We start from the raw sequence: 21,333 nt of genomic DNA on the forward strand, positions 1-21,333 counted from the left end.
ACTCAGAGATGGTGCCTAATGAACACTGCACGTGACAGGCAGGATGTGCCCATTTTACGTGTGATGCTTGGAAAGGTGGCCTGCGCTCTTACTTTTCCTCCAGTCTACACTCACTGCTTGCAAATCTCTTCTTCTTGAGGTGCAGTTTGGTGGTATGAGGCTAGTCAGGGCTAAGGGCTTTGTCTCCACGCTAAAAATCTCAGTGATTGCACTTCTATCCGTTTCTAAACTGATGCAATTAAACCACTGAAACTCCAGTGGGAACATTTTGGCTGATGGATGGTTAGCCCATCCAGATTCTCAGCCGAATAAAGCTACACTACATTAAGCATCGTGCAAAACTGTGCTAAGAGAATGCACTTGCTCTTCTTCAACTAAAGTGAAGTGAACTAACTCTAGACTAGAGTTGTTCATTCATGGGAAAAAAATGCTACATATTCCTAAGTACATTCACAGTGGAGAGCTGCAAAAATATTCTGTCTCATTCTTAGTTTCTCATTAAGGGCCTCACATTGATTATTTATTTATTTCTAATTTAGCAACAGCAGTAGTACAAATTGCCTCCGTGACCCGAGGTAGTTGCCAAATGTTCAGTTCAGAACCAATTTCAGTGCTACTGTAATCCCCTGAACTGGAGAGCTGGAGCAGAAGTAAAGCTGAGCCAACCTGAAACTGTAGCTGCACGAATGGCGCCAATCTAATTATGCTGTGAAAAACTGTCCCTCTGGAGATGACTCTCCTGCAGCTCACAAGCAAAAGGTGGAGAACATGTGAATCTGGCCACAAGCCCCAACTGTTGACAACCCAACTTACAAAGCATCTGTACACATGCCCTTCGGGAAGAAAGATAAGTGGTACTCTGGGGAACCACATATTTGTTTAACTCTTTGTTCTGTACTTGTCCAGGCGAAGAGAAAATGTTTCATATTATGCTGAATACCATCTCAGATTCTGGCAGGATTAGTTGTCAATATTATTACAGCCTCTTCAGTTACAGTGCTTCAGCAATAAAGTAGTTAGACTGGCTTTGAAATACAGAAATTCAGGCAATACAATCGCACTGTGAAAGAGTGCTCATTAGCCTTTGGCTGACCTTGAAAAATTGCGTTTCTCTCCAATTCTTCCACAAATTGCCTTTAAGGAGACCTCCTTATTTCTATCAAGTCACAAGGTTCGACTGTGTGACTCATATTTTTTAGCCACTCTCTCACGATCAGAAGGCATGCTTGCCTTTTACACGCAGCCACAATTGCTACAAGGAGGATACATAAAAATGCTCCGACAGTCTTTTAATAGGGACATGTTCTTATTTGTTTGGGATTTTTTTTTTCCAACCTCAAAAGTTTCATAATGAAACAGTTGGTCTTATAAAAAAGTGTCACTCATCAACTCAAATTTTATGTCTAGGTCACTGTAAGGACTTTGTCAGATTGTGACCGAGCATGGTCCTAGCTGAGGAAGCTGAATTACATGCAATCAGATATGGTTGGGGGCATGAGCGGGCTCTCAGAGGGATGTGTTCTCTTGTTTGAGACAAGTAGCATTGCCACAAGAGCTGACCATTGCTGGACATGGGTCACCAAAAATGAACCATTAGGCTGACCCATATCCTGTATCTAAGCCTCTGCTAACAGCTCATTGAGAGATTATCCAGTAAAACACTCGGACAGTGGAGGGGGGAAACTCTGTTCAAGGTGCACCTTGCCCCAACAGAACAGGTTTTGATGCCTCCACAGCGAAGGTCTCAGACACAGTGTTTTCAGCAGAACTTGGCACTGGCATGCAACACCTGACATAATTACCTGCCTGCAGCAAGGCTGGAGACAAATCTGCCCAGCCACTGTTCTGTTCCTGTTGCACAGCAGATGATGGAGCAGAACAGTGCCAGAGGTGGGAAAAAGCACCTGAAGGAACTGCAGGTTGGATGTCACGATTCACCCAAGGAACAGGAGCCTGTCAGAGGAGCTGGATCAGAGCACGGTTACGGGCTGATGGGCTATACCTGCAATGCCATGGCCACGCTGCTCTCGGACAGCATCCTTGCTGAGCAGAGCCTTTGTGCATCAGCATCCCGCTGCTCAGCTCTCCTCACGGCAGCATCGCTGGCAGCATTGCCGCAGGAGTGGCCCCTCTTCCTTGCACCCGGGCGGTGCAGCAGCGTGTGCTGGCGGACGAAACAGCCGCACAGATCTAATTCCACCCAAAAGAGGGCAGTGGTGCTTACAGACACGCAGGCCAGGCAGCAGTTTACACTGGCTGCTCGACTTTCCCAACCAAGCTGACAGAAACTCCCCAGTTCTTGGCACAGGCAGAGCAGTCCACAGAGCTCTGTCTTTCACACACTTAGTTAGCCTCTGCTCTCATTTCCTCCCTTTGACTCATTAGTTGTTTTACCATCATTTCTCTGGAAATACAATGAAAAATAATCACATGGATTCACCCATGCCAGTGCTGAGCACCAGGTGCCTCTGTGTTACCCCCATCTATCAGTTATTCAGCTGCCAGCCAGCACATGCCTTCTGCAGACACAGCTTCTCAGACAAACTGTGGCTTGGGTGTAGTCAGGAATGGAAAATTGGATACACCACAGTTTATGGCAATCAAGCAACGTTCAGAAGCTTGATGTCACAGGAAACCACTGATATTGTGAATAATTCGGAGCCATTAAAAAAAATTCCCAACATAACCAACTGGTTTTCTCCCATTGTAGCTGCTATGTTTTCAAGTATCCTGTTTGTCCAGTGCTTTCACTCTTACCTTTGACAGATGTAGTTTACAAAACAATATCATTAAGCCCAAGTACCTGCCCTTAACTTTTGTTCTTACCACTCTCACCACCCAGCCACGGGGCTGTGTGGGCTCCCATGGCCTTGAGCGAACACAGGTAACAGATCTGAAGTGGGGAGAGACACTTGCTTTGTTTCCCAGCATCAGAGGGTTTCTCAACCTGGCAGCCTCTGCTGTGTTGGGGTTGTTCAGTTAATGCTGTTTTCTTGGCTCCAATGCTAAAAACACCAGACATACTAGCAGCAGCCAAGGTATTAACAACAAAAACAGCAGCAAAGACAATAGCTACACAAGTATAGCTCATGAGCTTAGCTTTGTTTAATGGTACAGGATCTGCACAGCCTCTGGGAGCTGGACCCAGAGCAAAAACCACAGCCAACTTTCCCTCCTCTATTGCTCCTGACAGTTGGGAATGACCCTGCTCCACATCAGCACAGCCCTTTACTCCCGGGTGAAATGAAACACGGCCCCAGCATGCTGTGGTGAACACAGGCCTGGAGGTGTGATTTCTTCCACAAAATATGTTTGGACAGAATGTGGCACAGTAGCTGCGATGCAGCCTTCACACAGCTGGGCTGATAGCACCACACAGCAGTCCTGCTGATGATGCACCTCCTCATGGCACTGATTCCCCTCACCAGGGCTCCAAAGCCTGCCACTGCCTGCTGTGACAGGTCACTGTGCAGGGTCTCTGTGCTGAGAAGAAAATTCCCCTTCAGGTTAAACCCTAACACTGCCTATCCTGGGTGTGAGAAGCCTGGTTAGAGGATGGGTAACACCTGAGCAGCTTCATGTCTAGTGAGGCAGCCCTTTCAGAAGAGGTAGGAATGTCATCCCTTCACTCGTAACTCACATGGTGGCCTTTAAGACTCTTTCTGAAACACTGACAGAAACCAATAGAGCAGGGTCAGGCCCTTAAATCACAGATGTACCTGCTCTGAAATGATCTGATTGTACCACATGCACAGATCTAGCACAGGCATGAAGCACTTCTGGGGAATCTGGCAGGACCTCAGGCTTCATGGACTGGGACATGCCCTCTTCTGGCACTCAGAAGGGCATTTAGGTGACTGGGACATTCAAACTGGGTCTGTATTCTTGCATTTGAGCTAGACTCTCCTCTAAGAACAGAGCAAAGTCTGACTTCTCCTGGACATAACCTCCTTTCCTGAGGCTGCCTGGGCATACAATACTCTAAGTAAAACCCAAAAAGCTTATGCCTCTTCAAGGAGAAAGCCCTACTTGCACCATCAGAGCAAGACCTACCACTCTTAGCGGTGCATGGTGCAGATAACTGAGCGAGTTCAACTGCTCACTGCTCCATGGGAAAAGATTGGTGTGACTCTTGAAAGAAGAGTCAGGGTATTAGCACTGCACCTGAGACAAGAATGGCTCTGTGGTACTCCCCAATGGCTCTGTGGTACTCCCAGATTTGCAGCTGGTGTTGGAGCCAGCAACTGACACAAGCATTGCATGATGTTGATCCGCTCTCCAGTGCCTGTATTAGTTGTTGGCACTTACCAGATATCTGCAGACAGAACTTCAGCTTGCTCTACAGTTTAAGAAGTGGCATAGATAAAAACCTGTGTTGGCTTCTGTTTCTGATTTTAAGCATGCATGCTTAGATGTGTGAACATTCCACTCCACTGCAGAGGTGATCCAATCGGGAAAAGGACCCTCATAGGCACTATGATGCAATATGGAAAATCTGTGCCTTTTTCTCCAGAGACAGAGACAAAAATTATTGCTATTGAGTGTTAGGAGAAGATGAGCAATGTCAGTATTACCGCACTTGAAAAAATGCAAATATGAAATTCTTTCCCAGTGAATAGTGACAGTACCGTGCTATGCAGAAATGCAGGGAATTAGGCAGTGTCATCCCATGTGATTTGTACATACTTAAGTGGGAATTAAATCCTTGTGAACCTATCCAGTTTTACAGATGTTGAGGCCTGACTTTGCTTGTTGATGTGCCAGTTTTACATGGAGGCAACTCCACTGAGACCTGTGGAGTCATTAAACACTGACAGAAGAAAGCTGAGACTCAGATGCTGCCACCCTACTTGCCATGCCAAGAAACGGCAGGCATTTCCCAAACACTTCATCCATTGTGCAATAGCAACAGCACTAGCAATCTGTGATTGGCTTTGCCCTTTGCCTTACCCTTGAGTCCATGGGGGACCATCTCCAGGAGTAAGAGGTCAGGAGTTTATCTAGACCTGTTCTGGTTTGGACCTCCTTGCAGTAACACAAGGAGATCAACATCTGCCTTCTGCCATTTGCACATCATCCCAGCTCGCAGGCTTTGTGAGGGTCCTTTGCTGTACCATTTGGTGCCCAGATTTCTCTTCCCTCTTAAATTACTGTCATATACTGCAACCACTTTAATGCTGGAGCTAATGCAGCACCTTCTCTGCTGAAAGGCTCTGTTTCCGGTATTCTAATTGCAATTTATCCCATCGTAATCATTATCACCCCCAATAAGCGATTGCCTTTTCACCAGTAGTGGGCCATATGTTCTGGTTTACAGCGATGCTAAACCCCTGACCCCTTCCTCCATTCTTGCTGTCAGGAGAAAAGTCAAAGTCAAAGCAAGGTTCTTTACATAGGCCCTTCTGAATGTGCAGGGACAGGAGATGAGGGCTGGGAGCATCCCTCCTGTGTGTGTGCAAGGATTGCTGCTGCACCATGAAGTCAGGCATTTTGCTGGGCGCAAACCACGTCCAATGCCAAGAGCAGCCTATGAGCAAATGGAAGTCTGAGCATCTGCCCCATGCATAGAGAAGGGTGGGGCAGGCAACAGGGGCATGGGAAAGGGGTCTGTGTTGTGATGCTGTGGGGTTTACTTGCTGACTGCTTTTACTTAGGCAACTGCATTAGGTCTCCCTATGTCCTTGCATTTGATCAACTTCTAGAAAAAGAGTAGGTGTAGGGATGCATGGAAAGCTGAGTGTGTGCACACTGTGAGGAGGATCCAGGCTTCACCCACGATTTATGCTGGTCCCAAGGAGCAATTTGTCAGCCTTGCAGCCAGGCAGCCTGGTGTTGATGCTAGCCCTTGTGAATGCAGCCTTGCAGTCTTTTCTTTGCTTGGCCTTGGAATCAAGCTGTGGGAGCTGGGAGAAAAGATTGGGTTTCCTCTTTGTTGTTTTGATATTTTCCTATGAACCCACCCAACTTTGCAACATTGCAAAATGAAGGCATTGCCGATTTTTTTTTTTTTGTGTCCTGCTGAGGGGAGGGATGGAAAGAGCTGGGTGAGATTAAACAATGGAAATTAGAGTGGAATGGAGGCGTGTGTAAAAGAAGAAGGTTGAGCTTATGAAAAGCAGGACCAGGCTTGGGAGAGAAAGGCACTTATAAGTGTTTAGATATGATCTTATAGCTGTGCTATGAATGCACCAAGTATTGACTGAGTAGATAGAGAAAGAGCAGACAGGTATCGAGCTGCCAACAGAGCTTCTGTAAGTTGCTATTCAGCCTCAGGCACAAACTGGGTGACTTCACCTTTAGCTAAAAGCACTAGATACATGTGAGCATATGTGTAAATTTAATTGCCAAAAAAAAAAAAATAGAGGAAAACAACCGTTGGATTAGAAATTACAGCATAATCACACCAGGTAGTCCTAGGGAGTCTGGCAAGCTCTGCAACTGCTTTGAATTTCTCTTGTCCCCGGCAGTTCTCCATTCAGTGTGTTGTCCTTGGCTGGAGTGGTGTGCCACTGATCTCAGTGCTGCCAGGCCTCCAGCTCACTTGCCTGCTCTCCCCTGTTGTGCTCTGTTTCATTATGGAGCAATGGAGTAGTGGGTGAAGTTCAGCTGGAAGGAAAATCAGAGGCGTTGATGTTTGACAGCCTTGCCCGGCAGGGACCAGCAGGGCCTGAGTTTTGGGAGATGATCAGTACCTTGTCTTTACAAATATGAAGGGCTTCTGGGAATCCCATAAGATGGCTATGCCCTTCTTCACCACCAAATCCATTTTAAAACACAGCACTCATTTTCATGTTTTCATAATGCCTTATTTGCAGGCATGTGATTAGACCTAATTAATGCTTGTAATCAATGAATGCTTAATTGCTTCGAGTGAAAAATGCTGGAGAAATGCAGAGCACTGCTTGATTGAACGCTCTTTCATTGGCTAATGGATCACTTTGTTACTCTTTTAGATTCTGCTTAAGCAGGCAAAACATCAGTGTTGGTGTAAAACAATCCTGCATTGATCTCTCCAGCCAGGAGGGGTCTTTCTAGTAATTAGAAGGGTGGTGACAGGAACAGACTTGGCTGTCTGGAGGACAAGGGGGACTGGAAAGAGTTTGGGGTTTTTGTTGTTGTTTTTGTTTACTTAGGTTTGGTTGGGTTTTGGTTTTTTTGTTTGTTTGTTTGTTTTGTTCGTGGGATTTGTTTTGGGGGTTTTTTGTGGTTTTTTTTGGTTTTTTTTAGTATTTTTTATTTGAAAGCTATGCAGCAAATAGTAAGATCTTTTGACTTTCAGCTGTAAAAAATCGTTTAACATTCTCTGATAAGCCTCTTGATTTAAACAGGCAATTTCTGCTCCCTGGGAGTTCCATCTGAGTGAGTCTGGCCCCAAAACTTCAGAGGCTCAAATCTCTGCAACCAAATTCCAGGAAACATTCATATGTGGATGATGCATCTGTAACAGATACAAAGGGGAGAGTGGAAACATTTGGCAACTAGGAGCTGGAATAATTTATAACTCCAGCTGGTATTTCTCTTTTTTCAGGTGAAATGTCTTAAGGGGAGGAGGAGAACCTGTCAATGGCATGTTTTGCGCTATGTCTTGCCTTTTCTACATAGCTAGGCTTTCCCCCATGAACTATTCAAATGAGGCCAGTGTCATGAGTGCACAGACCAGCACTAGCTCGGTCTGCTCTCCAACACCCTGCACAAAGGCTTCCAAGAATCATTCTCATTGTGTTTTTCTGGATTCACACTAGTGTGCATGTGAGAACAAACTGCAAGTCTCTGTGAGCTCCAGAGGCCACGCACAAGGTGTGGGTCCTCATGCCTGACCTGATTGTGCCTTTCTGGATACTGCCAGAGCAGAACCATTTATCCAATGCTAAGCATCCAGAGGGCAGAGATCACGGCAGATTTTGGGAGGGAACAGAGGACCACAGGGGTCCCCTGCATCCTGAAAGCTCATTTCTACTGTGATGATGTTGCTGACCTTCCATGTAGATAAGTAGTGAAACGTTTCCATGGAAAGAAAAAGGGCATTTAAAAAAGCAACAGATGTGAAAGCTATGAGAAACTTCCAGTTGCCTTACATTTCCAAATGAGCTTTGTGGCACATCAGAGCTCACCCAGCACTTATTTGCAAGGCTGAGTACCTACAGGAGCAACAGCATCAGCACATACAAATTTCGGATTGCAAGTAAGGTTTCCACTATATAACCCATTGTCTCTTTAACTTTATGGTCTGTTCAAATGGTCAGGCTTGTGCTCCAACATAAATACATTGCCTGAGTTTCCCTCCCCCTACATTACTCCTCTTGAGCTGTAGAAGATTATAGGAAATAGATAAAAAACTGCTTGTTTCTTTGACAAATGCAAGGCTTAAAGACCACCCTCTGCTCTTGAACAAAATTAGCTTATCTTTACCCCAAAAAATGTTTTACTAAATATGAGCAATCATTTGTGTGTGGCCTGCATGAGACGCTCAATTCATCTTATTAGAGGTTATCCTTTGAAAAGCTTTAAAAGGAAGTGCATTGTTCTTAATTATTCTTATCTCAACAGCTGTATAATTCCTGGGTTTGATTAAAAAAAAAAAGAATATGCAAAGAAAGATTATGCTGAAAGCTGGAGATGGGTATGAACCCAGATTGCAGGGTTGAGCCTCAGCTCTTAGTCTGTGCTAAACTGTCTTCCTCTTTTCCTGCAAGAAGGTGTGTGTCCCTTTTTCTTCTTTCAAAATTAAAAAATGGAACTATGCAGAAAACAACAGAAAATCTCAGAAGAATAGGCTTCATCTCTCTTTCTGTTTTGAAACTTGTGCTAATGATGTTTTTTTGTCATATCAGAAAATGATAAACAAGATTGGTGAGGAAACACTCCTATGTCTTTCTTGCACCCCAAGCTACCCTAAAAATTTTGTAAATATTTCCATCAGAAAGGCCCAAGCTCAGTGATTAGTTTCCATTCAGTGAAAATTAAAAAAAAAATCAAAGCAAATTGAGATTCGGGTGAAATTTACTACCATGCTAAAAAGCCGCTTTATGTTGGTTAAATGTTTGCACAAAAAGTGACATTTGCTGTGATGCTGTACGGTTGTCACAAGCTGCTAAGCACTTTGAAGTGGAGCAGCACATAATGGATCGAATTCTCTGCAGAGTCCAGTGCCAGAGTTTCAAGTGCCTGGCATCTCACATTTGGTCCAGATTCTCTGAAGTGGTCAGCATCCAGCAGCTTCTATTGTGACAGTAAGTGAAAGATGTTTTGCAAAAGGGCTTAGCTACCAAGCTGCTGAATTCTTCTGAAAAATCTGGTCCAGGATGGTATTGAAGGCAGTTTAATCTGGTTTGATTGAACCAGCTGTTGAATCAGAGTGGATTCCTTGAACTTCTTACTATGACATACCTCCTCTGTAAAATGCTGCCCCATCCCCAACAACCAGGTAGTTGGTGCATCCTGCTTCCAACTGGTACCATTTTATTATCTCAAAAATACTTCTACTTCCATCCAATCTCCTCAGGCTCAGCCCCAGTCCCTATGCTTATATACAGAAAGGTTTCTTTCCATGGTTCAAGACTGAACTCAGTAATATTGAGAGAACAATATGTCTCTCTTTTGGTCTTTTACTAACAGATATGCTGAAAAATGAGCACTGGTTCAAACTGTGAGAGTTGGACTGTGCTAGAAGCATTAGTCCTCACACACACTCCATACTGAGGTTTACATGCAGTAAATGTGTGGTGTGGAAAGGCTGTGGGAAGCTCTGGGATGACAAACAAGAACTTCACAGGTACTGAGGGAAGCTTTTTGATATCTTGCATAAACAGTCTGATGGAGAGGTCTCAGTTTCCAGTGTCAGCTGGGCTATTTAGTCCTCATCACACTTGAAAACTAGGCTGTTCTGGTGCCACAATATGAAGTACGCTCTGACTTTCAGAGGCATAAGAAATCAAAATGAATTAGACAACACTAACAGCAATAGCTGTAGAAGACTTATTTTATCCAACTTCATTTTATCCATCTTCCCTACACTCCAAATTACCAATTTAAAGGTAATTCAAGTAATGTAAAGGTAATGGTATTTACACTCCTATACCAATTTAAAGGTGTAAAATAAGTTAAGCAGCTGCCATAACTGCTAACCACACTGCTTTTTTTTCTTAGTCATGCAGTAGGAAGTTGGAGGATAAGCTCCCATTTTTGACTCACTTCCCAAGCCTATCCAGGTTCCCCTGCATTGCATCCTATCTCTCAAGCAATGGTACAACTCAGCTTGGTGTCATCTGCAAACTTGCTAAGGGTGCAATCCATCCCTTTGTTTGCAATTGATGAAGTTAATAAACAGCACTGGCTCCCAGTATTCCCCTGAGGGACACTGCTTGTCACTGATCTCCATCCAGAAGATTCTACTGCTCTGTGGATGTGACTGTCCAACCATCTTCCTTATCCACCATATCGTCCATCCATCAAATGCGTTTCTCTCCAGTTTGGAGAGGAGGATGCTCTGGGGGACAATGTCAAAGGCATTACAGAAGTCCAGATAAATTACATCTGCAGCTCTTCTCTTGTCCACTGGTGTGTTCACACCATCACAGAGGGGCTGGTCTGTGTTTCCCACAGCACTCTGAGGAGTTCACAGATGTGCTGAGAAAGGCATGTGCAAAAGGCACCTTCTGAAGTGGGACTGTCAAGAGGTCACATAGGACAGCTGGAGCCTTATGAATGTCTCATAACATGTGACACAGTCCAGGATCTAGAACGTTCCTTATCTAGTCTCCCCTGAGGACTTCAGAGTGAAAAAGCTGCCCAGTCTTCATGGTACATCACCACTGCAAATCCAAGAGGCTTGTTAGCCCTCCAAGGCACTCACTTTCCTCCCAGAAAGCACATGGTAAATCACTAGAATATCCTGACTGCTTTTTTTGCCTTTTTAAAAAAAATATTTTTTGAGACATTTCTAGAAGAGTTAATCTTGAACATGCTATGAAGAACTTCAGTAGATGTCCCTGCAGACATATTGCCAGCTTAATCTTTAGAGAACTACTATCCAAACGTTGGTAGTTCAGGACAGCACAGTACATTGTTCGTGTTTCTCCTATATTTTTGGGTTTGGAAGATATGTTTTTCTTTACAGTAAGTCTTAAAATTTCAAGCAAGAATAAAACATGCCGGTTTTAAATATCTAAATCCATATGGTTTTTTCATTGCAATCATTCCTTAGTGTACTAACTGCATGGTGATACTGCATAATGAAGCAGTTTGTGATGGGAGCTCCCTACTGGCACTCACACAGTTGTGAAGAGGTTCTGGCTGTTGGTAGGCTCAGCAAGGACTGGTGCACTTTTTGTACAGCCTGCCGCCAGTTATTATGAACCTGCATGTAAAGGTTGCCTCCTGCCCACACAGCAGCTACTGAAAGTACCCAGACAGTATCTCACTGCAAGAAACACTCCTGGTTAAGCAGTGTCAACTCAGAAGTCCAAGCTTCCTCTGCAAAAATGCCCAGCTACTATCATTAGTGGGTTTGGGTCTTCCCTCCTGAACAGTGCAGTCTCTATTCTAACCCCCACACAGTGATGGTCTTGCTCTTATTTCTCATTTGTGAAAGGCTACAGGAGCAACACAAGATTAATGACTGCAGCACAGCCTCACTCAATACCTACAGCAACACCAGCTGTTACCTCATACAAAACAATATTTTTCTCTGAGGTACTCATTCTACCCGCACTAGCAGTAGAGATAAGGACATTTACAGTTTCCTAAATTTCTTGTCTTTATCTCTGGACTCATTCTTAGTGAATGTATAAGGCACCACTGCTAGGCACGAAACAGAGAGAAAATAAAAAACTCTCCACAAAGCTTAAAGATGCACTATAGCCAGATTAAAAGAAACAGCAAGGGGGTATGGCAACAGGCCATCTCTTCCAAAACAAGCCCTGACTCCTGTCCAGACATATGCTTCCCAAAGGGTGAAACTGCCAAACAGGTATCGATAACAGAGGAATTATTTTTAAATGCTTATTTTTATATAAAATATTAACATCTGCCGCCAAAGAGAACCTGACTGTTAACGGCAGCTTTAATGCACCATCCATGCAGAAATAACTATTCACCAACACCACAGAGATCCGACAGGACAAAAAATAGCTTGACTCATCCAGACAGTAATTCAAAGCAGCAAAATATATCCAATCCTACCCAAAACCCCATCATGCATTTTCCACGTGGAAAGTAGACGGCTCCCACAGAGAATATCTTGTTGTCCTAAGCACTTCTGAAGTTGCACTAGAAAAATCTCTCTCCCAACAAGTCACGCAATATTAATGGACGCATTGCTATTTATCACACATGTACATAATTTTTCACAGCTTTGTACACTTGCATTGTTGCTAGTGATACAATTTAGCTAGTACTTGACCAGAGGAATGGTTGAGCAGTCTCTCTACATGCAATGATCCCAGCAAAGGGCTGGGGGTATCCAGTATCCAGAACCACTCATTAAAAAGCCCGTGTTGTACCAGGTGTCCTACATCCTGCAAAACATTTAGCTGGTTTATAGCAACAGCTTGAGCACAAATTGATTTGGGTAAGGCTTGTTCTCTTGGTGGAGTCCTAGAAGTGCCTATCTTGTTCAGATTTTGCTGAAGATGTAAACCTGCTCCAGTATAATTGGTCTCATTTTATGATCTTGGCAGGCTGCATCCGGCTGATTATGAATGTGTGCACGTAACTATGACTGTCCTCCATCACACAGCATCCAGAAGAGATGAGAACAAGTCACCCACTCTTCATTGGCCCAATTTTTCTAGCAGCTAATGGACTCTGTTAAGTGGAAAGGAAGGACTGCACATTTCTGAACCAAGAGGATTTCTCACATCATAAACAAGAAGAATGAATGTCATTTTAGCAGAGGATGCAGTTCCCTTTTATTTTAATTTAGAAATGGATGACACAGCTATGACAACATAAAGTTTGATTTCCTCTAGAGCCTTGAGGTGGCCTTAGCAGAGAATTAGATGTAATAGACATATTAAAATAACTAGATCCCATTTAAAAACATCAAAGAAACAGAAACACCACAGGCCACATTTTTAAAAACTGGCTGCCTGGACAGTGAAAGGAAAACTGTGTAAGCACCACCTCATATACCAAATATGCACTGATGTGTGCGAAAAAGGATACTCACATACCCCACCACCATTTCTCCTCAGGCTGTTGTCCATTCCCTTACAAAAACTCGGCCTTGTACAGACAGAAAATAATCAAAGCCATTTGTAAGAACATTTGGGTTATCTAATTTTGAAAACATACCCCTAAACGATACACTCTGCCTGATGAGAAGTGGTATGCTCTACCAACATGCAGAGCTGTTGCCAATATTAGTATTCGGGCTGGTTCAAATTTCCGTACAAAGCTTGATTTTAAGTACATTCATTCTTGAGCACTCAAATGGAAACACTGAGTTTTGGAGGGCAGATTTTCAGTACTCTTGTTTTCAAATGAGCCCTGCAGGATGTCTCCTGCTCGACTTCTCAGAGTCTGTAGGCAATTTTAGAAAGGTAAGCTCAACCAAATACTTTACCATGTTCCGTTTTACAATGCTTCCTGGGAGGAGTAGTGTCATGGTGTAGTTTCCAGGTGTTTCAGAGAATGGGAAAAAAACAGTTTGACAACATCAGACTCTAAGCTATGCTGTTAAACTTCAATAGGAAGCGAGAAAAGCAAAAATTATTAACTTTAGTGTATCTTGCCACCTTCTTCAGGTGCCTCAGCATGAGCATTAGCATTCTCTAGGGAGCCTGAGGTGAGCTGGCTGATGCCTTTCAGCCCAGTCACTCCAGCCCACAGCTCTTGCAGGGCCCCTGGGGAGCTACTGCCTGCCCTGGGCTTGCATCAAGGGAAAATGGATCAGGAGGATGGGTGTGAAGCTGGCTGAGCAGCCCAGAGGCTCCGGCCCAAGATTTTGCCAGTCAGTTTTATTACTAACATTTGTGGGCCCCAATGAGAAACACTTCAAAACATTAGAGCTCACACTGCAGGCAACAACTGCAGAGCACATGGCTTATTTATTTATTGTTATTTATTGACTGAAAATGAATTTGTTTCTACACTTTTTAAATGGACCTGGGGCTGGAAGCAGGGAGTGGGGAGAGTGTGTGGTGTAAAAAACTATTATTTGCCCCATGCAGTGGAAGGAGCTATTTTTCCATCATGGAAAGAAAGAAACATCCTGAACTGTTGCACTGCAAAGCCACAGCAGCAGCTCCTGCAGGCTGGGTTCATCACAAGCTGACCCTTTTTAAAAATCAGGAGTCAGGTTTAGTGCTCAAAAAGCGAGGAGCAAGTAGCACAGATATGTTGTTCAAGCCTCCCTGCACAGGTCTGCCTGCACATCTACACCATGACCTGCAATAACCTTGTTCTCCCAGGCCTTGGGAAGAGACTTCTGTAATTTCCTCATAATTTGATTTCTTGCACAGATTTTTCTATAGCCTGCCTCACCAAACCACAGTCAGGGTCTCCAATAATGGAGCCTTTATATCTCTCCGTGGTGTCTGCCAGATTGAGCAGTGGTATTATTCCATTTATTTCTGTTTTTCAGATGCAGAGATGCTCTGCTCCAGGGCCAGCCCAAGAGCCTGGGAAAAACTGGGGAGAGGTGGGCTCTGGGTGAAGGCAGGGGTGCAGGGGAGAGGACCACAGCCCTGTGTCCAAGTCCAGGAAAGTTGACTGGGAGCTGCCACTGCCACAACTTCATAAAAGCCACGTGGGTGCAAGCTAGCACATCCCAAACCCTGACATGTAGAGGCAGCTCCCTTGATTGGTCCATTTATAAACATTGTGGACTTGAAAGGTCTGAAAGGTCAGTGCTCTGTAGAGGGAATATCTGGCAACTTCAGCTTTCAGCTGCCATGACACCTGTGTGAATAATGATCTCCCAAAAGTACTAAACAACTGCAAAATTCTGAGGTTCTCATACACATTTACAAATTTCTCTTTGAATTATTGCAATTTCTAAATGCAGCAGTATCATCTATGAATATTCAGAAGAAAAGCTAAAAAAAATTTAAGAAATCACCAAACTATTGGGGGCGTGTGTGTGCCTCTGAAACCTAAGGCTCCAACCCTGATGTAAACCAGACTGTTTCTTTCCTTCCCCCCATCTGCCTCAGAGAACTGGAAGGGAAAAGACTCCATCAGTCTTGGAGTCTGTAAACCTTTCCCCTCCCTAATATCCGAGACAAGACTTAAAGAAGAACCAGTCTGGAACAGGACATGAAAAACCTTCTGAAAAATGACTAGAGGCCTAATGCTGTCACTGTCCCATGTTTATTTTTCTTTCTTTGATGTCTGATGTCAAAGAAAAAATAATGTCATCTGCTGGAAATTCAAACATGTTTGCATTTTGAGGTAATTAGAATTAATGTCGGAGGGCAAAACTAACACTGGGCCACTCTAGTCTTTCCCATGTGAGGAAAACATTCCGTAATGACTTACATTTAATCTGGGAGCTGGCAGACAGTCAGGAGCAGTACGGATTCAGGCAACAGGGTAATATTTCAAAAGAATTTTCCTAAAAAAACAAAAAGTAAATTAAAGTAAAATAAAATAAAATAAAATAAAATAAAATAAAATAAAATAAAATAAAATAAAATAAAATAAAATAAATATTGATATGTGCACTAATTTATAAATTATGGCAGTCTGACTGTGTTGCTCCAATTCGAGAAGGGTGTAACTCTGTTGAAAATCAATGGCTGACAAGGGTGTAAATCAGTAATGGCAGCCCTGGTTCAAGACCACCACTGCTTCCTAAGGACTCAGCACCCACAATTGCTGCCAGATTTTCTAAAGAGCTCAAGCCCCCATTCACATTCAAACAAGGGCCAGATTTTTGTAAGTGCTTAGCACGCAGTTTCTCCCCATTGTGGCACTAAGGGCAACATGCAGAGCACTTTTGGAAAATTGATCATACATGTTTGTTTTGGATCAGACCTTGCCACCCTTGTATATGTCAAGTAGAATCTTACTCAGGGAGGAACCCTACTAAGCAGTACCTCTCTGTGTGAGTAGTGCTGCAGAGGGACTCTTTCAAAAGGAAATTGCAAGACATGTTGCTCAATGCCACACTGGATGAGTATCAGAGACTCTGGTTATTACCACTCTATGAAAACCTGGCCTGAATATAATCAAACTAAACTGAACAGCTATGGGTTAAACCTTGGCTCATGAGAAACAATTTGATCCTCATAGGGCAAAAAGAAATAAAAAGGTTATTTCTGGACTGAGGACTTTCAGTTGAATTACTCAGCTGTCTTCAGGGGTTAAAAATAGAAAAGCAACCTTTTCCAGTTCAAAGAAAATAAATGGCTGCACTTATCTGTGTGGGTAATTAAAACCAGCTGAGCTCCAAGAGCTGAAATCCTCCACACAACTAGTCCTTACTGAGGAGCAGCTTTCTAGCAGCATTTGACATATTAGAAAAAATTACATTAATAAAGATAGCTCTGGATTAAGTATAATGCAGTTGTGCCAACATTCAAAGGCAGGTTATCGGTGACAGAAGTATGGAACAGATTAAAACATTCAAACACCAAAAGAGAAATGCTTCTCTTTTCACATGAGTTGATTATGACATCAGCTGAGTTAAAAGCAGAACAAATGCTGTATTTTCCCTTCTGCAACTTTGCAGAAGTGCATACCCTGGCCCTTGGCATTGCACAGCTGTTGTGGGAACTCAAATGAGCGCAAGGATGGCTAATGCACACTCGTGGTGTGTCTTGTGCTGCAGTTCCACCTCATCACTTCCCCAAGATTCATGGGAACATCAACAGTTATTTTCCCCTTTTCAAGCACTGTAAATGAGTTTCTCTTTGTCTGCTTTTTCTAACAGGTCATGTGGTCCAACAGATAAATATGACAGAAACGATGCAGGGCCATTTCTGCCGGCTGGCCCGACTCTCACTCAGCGAGCTTGCGCAAAACAACTGTGTGTGAAAAGAAGAGACAGAGTGATAAAGGAGCTGCTTTCGTGGTGCATGGTGCATCTGTCTGTACACCATGACTCTCCTCTAACTCCCTGTGTGTGCAGCTGAAGCCCTGGTCTCACGCAAGCATAGTTCAGTGGGGTTACCCTTGTACTGTATCGTGGCACAGACAGTTGTAGAGGAGGTTGGTGGGTGTCATCCCACATGCTGTCAGCCTGTGGGATCCCTTTCCAGGCCCTCCACCATGCTGCTGCAGCACATTTTTCTATTGACTTCTACTTGACAGCCAGATAGCAATTGCAAAGGCAACAGATCAGCTGGAACAATCGGCAATGTCTTCCTGCACAGAGAACATTTTAAAAGCCAATTTTTCTTCATGTTTCATCAAAGCAGACTATAGGAAAATGAAATCCCAAACTTTGATTATAATCCAGATCATCAGTCTTTTTAAGCCTGCAAAGTTGAAAGTAGATACCTCTTATATTTACAACATATTTTCTTTATTTAGCTGTGGCCAAAAAAAGTAAAGCAATAGCATACTGTCCTGTTCAAATTTACATTGGCCCATACAAACAACTCCAAAGACAATTTCCCTAATCTGCAACTGCCTCCCAGGCCTGGCCTGGTCTTAACAAGGCTGTTTTCCATGTTGACAAGACAAAAGCATCTCTAACAACTGTAGAAGCCTATTCCTGTGAATGTCAAGGCCATACAAATTCCTGGGCCCTGAGTGCTGCCTACACATCAGATGTTCTCCAGCCACAGCCAAGCAGGAGGCTAGAAGAGGAGGAAGAGGGCCATGGAATTAATTTCTTGCTGTTTTCTTCAGTCCTGACCTCTGTTGCTTCCCATCTTCCCTACCCTGTTAACCTTCCCTCATTTTCCTCCTGTCCTTCCAAATGCAGGATTGCAATTAATGCAGCTATTTGCATATACATGCTAAACCAAGCTGGAAGGTCTTCTTTTAGAAGACCATTTGCCCCTTGTCTCCAGCCACCTATTTTCAGGAAAGGCTGATGAGTAGTGATGCAAAATGAATTGTCAGGAAGTAAGTTCTGACAGAGAGAAAGGGCAGCACAGCTCCAAATCTCTAGTTCTTTTTTATCTGCAAAAAATATTTCTCTGTGTGCTTCTTTTCCAAGAACAGCACTACTATCACAGCCTGCCTTCTGCTCAATGCTCTCTCCCTATCTTGTTACCTCCTCATGTTCTTCACTGCTTCTCTCCTTTGTTTTCTCTCTTTTAGTCCTCGTGCTTTTGCTTCCTCCAGCTCCATTTAATTTAGAGCAGCCGAGGCTTGCGCAGCATGGGTACAGTGAGATTAACCAGGTTTGGAAAGTTTGCCTTTGCTGTGCACACATGCTCTGTTTTCTTCCCTCCACTCCCAATGCAGAAAAATATGTCCAAAACTGCTGTGAAGTTGCTCAGTGAAGAGCTGGCACAAAGCTTCCTAGCCAGAGCAGTGCCATGCCTTTGTCTTGCACAGAAACCCACACACAGCTTACAACAAACAGAATGCCAACTGTTAATAAGAATAAAAAATGCCTCCCCACACAACATGCTAGCACTTTAGTTAAAAAAAAAAGAAAGAAATTAAAAAAGATATCACACAAATCACCAGTCTTTCATTGCTTAATGTAGATGCATTGTACCCAAACCTCATTTCACTTCATTTGGTGTGAAGCTGTGGTAAGTCCATTAAAGCTGAAGGAGTTGCATCTGCCTAGAACTGGTGCAAGCCAGATCACAATCCGATCCGTCGCATCTATTACTATACTATCGTCACCTTCCATATGGAGCCGCAACTACTCCGTATGCTGAACTGAATGCTGCCTAAAATCTGTTCATCCCAAAAGCTGCATCCATCTCAGGCTGTCTTACATCAAGAGAAGCATTTCTCTGCATCCCACAAAGACATGGATACTGTCATAAGGCTTCTGAAGAGTTACAGTGTGATAACAGGATTCACCACCCATCTCCATCTACTTCTGATGCTCAGACCAGGCTCACTGGAAAAGACTAGAGCTGAATTTCCTCAGCAGAGTTATGTGGCCTTGGTCCTTTGTAAGCTGTGCACTGCAAATATGGTCCTTCACTTTGGCTAACTCACTTCTCACTTTCTCAAGGATGCATGTGAAGCTTAACCCTTTGAAGTAAAAGGTTTCCAGCTTCTTCCTCTCATCTATTACAAAGAGTCAGTGTGGGGACATTTAACCCTGGAAAACAACAGCTATATCTGATTACTTGGAATATATACCTGTGCCAGAATCCAACCTATTTTTTCATACTTCACTTCCTTTGGATAAGTACTCTGGTGTCCCATTCCTTTACAGAACACAAGTTTCTTCCAAGTTCCTCCAATCCGAGAGTCTTCAATCCTGATCATAAGCTTACATCCCTGAAAGGAGAGTGTTGGGAGCAGGAATTTTTTACTGACCAACATGCAAATTTATTTGTTTTCCCAACAAGATTGTCATACCCAACCTTTAGTTTAAATGTCTGATCTAATGAGCAGAGGGATTTGCTACTGTTTTTCCTGCACTTTTTGCCTCACTGAAATGTCCTCCTATGTATTGTAATCAAGTTTCCCACTTTTAAAATATCAAATCTAAATTGCCAGTGATCAATACCATCCAGAGGAGCACAAACACTCACTGTCTGTATTAACTCCTGCTTTTTCCTTAGGGGTAAACTGAACCTCCCCCAAACTATGCATCAAAATGAATGGCTTTAAATAGCAGTCATCTGTGGTATTAATCAAGTTTCTTCTTAAAACCATCCCAGATGTGCCACTCAACCAGCTTATACTGGTTTCTGTAAGAACACCCACTGTTATTATTGTACCAACAGATTTTGCAACTTCCTTAATTTCTTTTAACGCATGAAGGTCTCAAGCTGAGATCTTTTGCAGCAATGAGGGTGTGCTAACAGCAGAGGGTTGCATAAATCTGTGCAGCCTTTCCAGCAGACCATGAAGGCTGTAGGTACAGTGCGGACAAGGGCAGGGTTATTTGAAATAGCTTGCAAGCCCTGCAATGTAGCTGACCATTTTCTTTAGCCTTGTAGCTACTGCAAAGCAGGACATGTAAACTTGGCCTTTCATAGCTGCATAGGCACGTGAACACAGATGGTATGAGCCCAACTTCACTTGCCCAAGTCCTTTTATCCATAGTTAAAGATACAGGGAGTGTGTCAGGAAACCTGTTAGAAAAGGCGAGCGGATGGGCAGGGATCCACAGCCACTCTGCACCAAAGCAGTGAGGAAAAATGGTGTTTGGCAGAAGATGAGGATCCCATAACAGAGCTCTCCATCTGGGATGCTTGGGGCATTCTGAGAACTTTTCTTTCCACCGCCCTCAGGCAGTGGGAAATTACTAACTCTTGTGTGAGTGGAGAGGAAAAGAGCTGGGCAGTGTCGGTTTCAGCAGGCGGGGAGGTGGGTCCTGCTGCCAGGTATGTCCGTCCTGGCGATTCTTTGGGCATGTGCTGTGTACATACGGTTCGAGGAGCACCATGGCACTGCTCCCCTCTGTTGCAAGCCCCACCGCTGTCTTCTGGTTTCTTTGATCAGAGCAATCCCCAAAGTGCTCTCTGTAAGATGATGCTCTCTGGATGCAAAAGTTCACTGATGTATTATCCATCATATGTTCTTGATCTGGTCTTTTTTTGGCTTTGTCACACTTTAAAATTTGACATTAAAATTGAAATGGTAAAAGCAAAGTCTAAGGAAGGTCCTGTGAAATGGCACTCTGAATAGCTGAAAGTCTTTGTACTGCTGGTGTTTTTCAGTCATATCCCTAATACAAATATCAAACAGCTCTATGGCTTTGCAGAAATCCAATAAGAGTTCTTTATGCAATGGAAACATTTTTGTAAAGACTTACATTTTATTTGGGAACTGGCTATCTGTTACAACTAGAAATTCAAGTCAAAGCAATGGAGTAATATTTCAAAAATGATGAGAGCAAAACAAATAATCACATGAATGGTATTATTTTGCAAAGCATGTGATCCTCAGTAATTTGTGGTTTTTGGTCTCTGGTGCTAAAACTGTGCTGTGTCTTTAATCAAGCTAATTATGCAAAACTCTCTGAAGGTCACAAAAGGTTCAGGCAGAGGCTTTTTGATGCTGAAATGCAGACCAAACAGCCATAGTACATTGTTCTGATTAGAAATGAAGCACTTTTTTCTTCAGACTATGACTGTGTTTGAAATTCCACTATGAAATACCGGCATTTATACCTTAAATACCCTCAGATTGCTTTGCATAGTGCAAAAAATCAAATTACGCTCTCCCTCCCTTTAATGTGGATATGGAAACGAGCTTTCTCTTTCCATCACCGTGCTCTCTAAAAACATTACA

This window comes from Zonotrichia leucophrys, chromosome 2 (assembly GCF_028769735.1).
Source record: "Zonotrichia leucophrys gambelii isolate GWCS_2022_RI chromosome 2, RI_Zleu_2.0, whole genome shotgun sequence".
NCBI classification, from domain to species: domain Eukaryota; kingdom Metazoa; phylum Chordata; class Aves; order Passeriformes; family Passerellidae; genus Zonotrichia; species Zonotrichia leucophrys.